Below are 6306 nucleotides of genomic sequence, written 5' to 3' on the forward strand. Positions count from 1 at the left end.
CATCTATATTAATTGAACGGAACTGTAAAACTTTTCAGGTTGACATAAGTTTCTACATATTTTGAAAATTCTGATTTAAGATACAACTGATTGTGTTACTAAATGCCTCTGATATGTTAAACTTATAAAGAAACTTTCATATAATCTAATGTGTTTTTATTTCTTCTTTAGGTTTTATATTGAAGTTCTTGAGGTGGTGTAATTAGCTAATATATATCATATGGAAATACCAAAAAATAGTAGTCCCTTTATATGGCCTGCAAATATTCTAATAGGCAAAATATAAGTAAATACAAAATAGATAATAGATAATTAGAAGAAAGAAAAAGAATTAAGAGGCAAAAGAAAAGAGGAAGAAATGATCAGGGCTTTGAAATCAGAAAAGCAATGAGGACAATTTAGCTCAGAATAGAAAAAAGTATTGGCATTGACATTTGGAAGGGTATCAACATAAAAGCAGAGACTAGGCATAGAAAAGGAATGAGGTTGGAATGAGAAGGAGGTTTTCATGCCAGAAAGAAAGCAGATATTGGGTTCTGAGCCAAATTGGGGTATGAGGGTGGTGGCATCCCCTCCACAGGATTGAGTTATGGCTGAGAAGGGGAACAGAATGTGCCTGGCCAGGAGCAGACGCATTGGAACAAAACTGCAGCAAGTGAGTGAGAGGAGTGTGTTCAGAGCTGTTGGAGGTTGTGGTTATTTAATCATAACTTTGTTCCTTCTGGTGCCAGAAGACTGATGGAACTCCCTCCCACAGAGGTCAAGCAAATGGTTTTCTCAACTCACTTAGTCAATTATCCACCCTGTGAATACAAGGTCAGGATGCTGACTAACTACAATTTAAGACAAATGAGATGCATTAAATGTGCAATTGTGTGCATGGTGCTTATGACCAAAACGTTTTAGGAATTTTAGATACTTCTCTAATAAAATCAGACTAACTTAATGGCCAGTGTGTTAAAATTTTCCCTTTATATCTTTATAATATATCTCTGTTCAGAATTACATAAGCTATTAAATTATAAACACTTTGTGGAGAAAGAATAGGTCATTATTAACATATCCTGATGAAAATTGTCAATAGCTTTTGAGCCAGAAAGATGTGAAATGAGATCCTAGGTCTGTTATTTACTATTCAAATTGAAAAGTTAATGTCTCAGAACTTCAGTGTTCTACAATTAGTACTGGATTGTAATATATCACAAAATGTTAACATATTTAGTTATAATATATACTCCAAGTATATTTCCCCTAGTCCACAGTGAAAGCAATTTATAATGTAAATGATAGAATGACAAAATGGTTAGCAAGCCCAGAGGAAAGTAGGTAATCAGGCCTGGAAAAGTTTGAGGACTGAACAAGCACATAGTCTGCTTTAACTTCTGTATAATTAATGTTTTAAATATATCACAAAAATACTCAAATATGAGCAATCTATACATATTTAATTTCAAATAATGTCCAGTACATAGTCATGGGTTTAGCTTCTACCCACCTGCCAGTAAAGCATCTGTGATGATTTTCATATATTTATTCAGTTTATCAATTATTAAGTAAGTCCCTACTATGTGTCAAACATAATCTTGTAAATGTTGGTGATAAAGCAGTGAGCAATGAAAATAGTATGCAAGTAAATATATACACACATAATATTCCATGTAAGGATAGGTTATGAAGAAAATAATCAGGGTCAAAAAAAAAAGGTAGTAAATGAGATAGGATGGGAGTGTTTTGATAGAAGACTTAGAGAACTTTCTAGAGAAAGAGACTTTTGAACAGAGACCGGCTGGGCTGGATGAGGAGTGACCCACATGAAAATGTGAGGAAAGAATCCCAGGAAGAAAACAATTAGCAGGCTTAGAGACCCTAAGGCAGAAAGAGATCAGCATGCTTGAAAAATAGAAAGAAGGAGAATGTGGCTGCTCTAGAGCTGACGGGAGGAGGATGGAAAAGGATGATGCTGGGGAGGTAGACAGCAACCACCGTAAGTAGGTAAGTAAGAAATGAATAAATAAAACAGGACTTGATAAAAAGAGTTGCTTTGACTTTAAATGTGACTGAAAGCTACTAAGGGATTTCAAAAATGGAAAAGACGTGATCTGAATTAGCTTGGGAGTTGGAGAGGGAACAAACATGGTGTTGTACTGGCAAGAAGGGTTGCAGACAGAACAGTTAGGATGCTACATTATTAACACAGATGCAACATTATGATTTCTCAAAATCATTGTTTTTAGTGAAGATGTCAAAAAGTATCAGTCTCTTGAATATGTTCTGAATATAGAGTAAAATAATAGGCACACAGATATAGTAGATAATAAGTAATATGAGAAACTTGGATTATTCTGTAATTTTATCCTTAGATAGTAGGCAATTGGTGATTGTGTGGATAGTAATTCATCTGGATGTCAGTGGAATATTTTGCTGGGAAAGTCTGTTTTCTCCTGCCCTCGATCCCAAACAATTTTCAACACTTCCTTACCCTGCACTGAGCCAGCAGTCACTGAGACAGGAGGGAGGCTGATCCATGAAAACAGCATCCTGTGGGCTCCCTGATCAGTGGATTTCTCACTGGGTTCAGTTAATGGAAGGATTTTCATGATATTCTAAATGCTCTTGATTAATGCATAGATAGTTCCAGGCAATTTTTTCTTCTCTTTTCCTGGTCTATATTTGCAACTTGCCTGCCCAAACAGATAACCTCAATCTTAAAATATTCCATATTGAACTTTCTTTCTAAACATGCTTCCCTACCTGTTTCTCTCTTGATGATTCACACCACCATTCTGTAAATTCCTGAATCTCAAACCTATGAATGCATTTGAATCTCTGACTACTGGCATGAACCTGTTAATAAAGTTATACAGTTCTTATAATTTTCTCAGTACATTTTTAGTAACATTTTCTTAAAGATGTCACATTTACTGTCTTTGCATGGACATATGTCATTTCTTGCCTGGAATATTCTTCTAGCTCTCTGCGCCCAAATGTGTTCTCCAACTTACTAACTTAATTGTCCTACTAAAATTCATGTGTTTCATCTGTAAAATCTTCAACAACTTCAGAATATTCTAGGATAAAGTCTGAATGCCTTCTGTTTACACATAAAACCAATTAATTTCTGGTTTTGAAAACTAACACTTCAGGCTCAATTGTCATCATACATACCTACCCTTAACACACACACATACACACACACATGCACAAATCCTACATTGGGATCCGGCAAAAATAATTATATTAGATTTATGTATACACAGCATTTTTTAAATCTACCTCTTGCTTTTTTTGTTTTTTTTTTTTTTTTGAGACAGAGTCTCACTTTGTCGCCGGTGCTAGAGTGCCGTGGCGTCGGCCTAACTCACAGCAACCTCAAACTCCTGGGCTCAAGAGATCCTCCTGCCTCAGCCTCCCGAGTAGCTGAGACTACAGGCATGCGCCACCATGCCCGGTTAATTTTTTCTATATATTTTAGCTGTCCAATTAATCTCTTTCTATTTTTGATAGAGACAGGGTCTCGCTCTTGCTCAGGCTGATCTCGAACTCCTGAGCTCAAACAATCCGCCCGCCTCGGCCTCCCAGAGTGCTAGGATTACAGGCATGAGCCACCGAGCCAGGCCTACCTCTTGCTTTGATCACTCTTTTCCTTTTGCATATAATACCTTTTGAACCTATTTTCTCTAAATATGTATAAGAGATAATCTTCTCACTACTTGCTTCATATGAAATGATTCTTCATCTCAGAATTATTTTCTTTATTATTGATGCTCCTAAATCAATTCGGACTTCTACAGTTATATCTGTAGCACATTTGTACAAATTATTTTTTCATTTCTCTGTCTTTCCAACCAAACCATAAGTTTCCTGAGGAAAAGCATGGTATATCTCCCCCAATAACCTGGTTGTTAAACCTTAAGCTCATTTTCTCAGCAAATTAGATGATCTATTCTGAACTATGAAATTTGATGGAGTTAAATAAATAGATAATTAAGAGAAATTATTAGGTTTTTTTTTATTTGTTGTTGCAAGACTACCACAGATGGTGGGACTGACATTCCAGAGGCACTGACAGCCACAATAGTAGCAGCAGCAGAAGTTTATAGTAATAACATGAGGTACAATGTGTTTTATCTACTACTCCTTAAAGCTTTACTGTTGTTTGTTGCCTCCTAAAATATTTACCATTTCATTAGTCTTCAAATATTCTGATCTACTTGGTATATATTCAATAAATGTACCTTTCTAATACAATTAAATAAACTAAATTTCACCTAGAACAAAGAACCTTGACTGAAATGTCTTTATGTTTTCAGCACCAAAAAATACGCTTACTATTATTGAAGCTTAACTTACATTTGCAGACTGTAGAAATGAATGAATAAATAGCCTGCTTATAAGTGAATGAGGTAGTAAAGGTTAACATTTATTGAGTGCTCGATTTATATGAAGTTCTTTGCAACATTCTTTGCAGAATTGAACATGTTTACTCCTAACTTAATTCCTGTGAGGTAGATATTATCATCTCTGCTTTACTGTGGAGTACACTTAGGCATGGAAAAGTTAGTTGCATGTCTCAAATTCGCAACAAGTAAGTTATGCAGTTGGAATTTGTAGTTAGATATTTGTGTCTAGAACCTCCCCATATACTGTCTTTCATGGTAGGATAAGGATTTTGTATTTTGTTTGTGTTTTTTTGTTTTGCATTGTAAGTTTAAGCCAAATGAAATGAGTGCTCTGAATTTTTAACATTGGAGTACATTTTTAACTGTCTGTTGCCCAAAATAAAAGAAAATATGAAAAAATATAACTTTGATACAAATTCAGCAGTGAAGTGAAAATTAGTTCTACTGATCACCTTCCCAACTTTGTTTTGACTTTTTAATCAGCATGATCCATAAATAAATCAGTTGGTACTGAAAATATCTAAATGAAGAATATACACCTTTAATTTTAAAACTCTAGAATCAATTTCAATTAAATGATATGATGTGTTGTAAATTTTCATATGTTATATAGTAGAAATATATAAATATCTAAGTATATCCTATTTTATTATATAAATATATGCATATAATATATGTATTACATATATATACATATATTACTATAAATGACTCTACATTTTATTTCCACGTAAAGTTTTAGATTATATGCCTTTATAGAGGCCAAGTCTAAGTCAACGTAAGAATTAGCTTGACTTGGTAGAGGTGGAATACCAATGAAGAGTTGTCTTTTGAATTTCTTCCTAAATGCTCTTATATTAAGCCTTTGTTGGAACCGTAGGTACAGAGAGCTCCAGAGCCTTGGACCCATGACAAAGACCTCTTCTGAATTTTTCATCATTTTTTGCAGTTAACTACAAAATGTCAGAAATCAAAAGGACACCACCAGAAATTTTCTCAGATGTTAACTTTTCACCCCAATTATGGCCTTGAGAACATAGTATAGAAAAATTCAAAGAACACAGAACTAAAAGTTAAAAGAAGCTAGCCAATTTCCAAAAGACTTGCTTTCAATTGTATATGTTAGAGAGACCATTATCTTCTAAAAGTCAATATCCTACAATCATGACTTTTTCTTGACCTATCAAAAAGTTGAGACTAAGGAAATTTTAATTTTGTGGGAACAAAACCCAATACTTATTCTAGACATTGTTGAGTATACTTCCCTAACCAGCAGCATGCAATGTTCACTCACTTATTCGCATCCATTATTTTCATTACAAAACTTTGTTGAGGCAATATCAGATATTGAAGTCTGTGGTCTGCAAAGAATTCAACAATCATGCATATGGATATACTGTATACGTTAATTACATAAAACATGCACAGTATTGAGAGTCAGTAATCTACATGGAAATCATAGGATAATCATTGACATAAATAATTTCCTGAACTAATAACAAAAGCATTATTGAGTACCTAAAATGTGTTACATACTTTTGGCATAGATAATGTGGCAATACTTTTGAAAATTTTAATTCAAACATTAAAGATAAGGAATGTTTTGTTTCAATGGAGAGATCATATTCTATCACTATGTTTTGTTAGTTTCACCAAGAATAGATAGCTGGAAATGAATGGGACATTGCATGTGAATATATATAAATGTGTGTGTGTGTGTGTGTGTGTGTGTGTGTGTGTGTGTATCTTAAGAATAGCAATGGAATTAGTATCTTAGGAATAGCAATGAAATGGATATGTAAACTAATCTAACAATATTTTATCATACTAGCAGTTAATACAGAATGTATTTTCTTCTTAGACACATGGTTCTGATATACTTTATTTTCTGAATTTCTGTTTTCAT

Source organism: Propithecus coquereli, unplaced genomic scaffold, assembly GCF_000956105.1.
Source record: "Propithecus coquereli isolate 6110/MARCELLA unplaced genomic scaffold, Pcoq_1.0 Scaffold495, whole genome shotgun sequence".
Taxonomy (NCBI): Eukaryota; Metazoa; Chordata; class Mammalia; order Primates; family Indriidae; genus Propithecus; species Propithecus coquereli.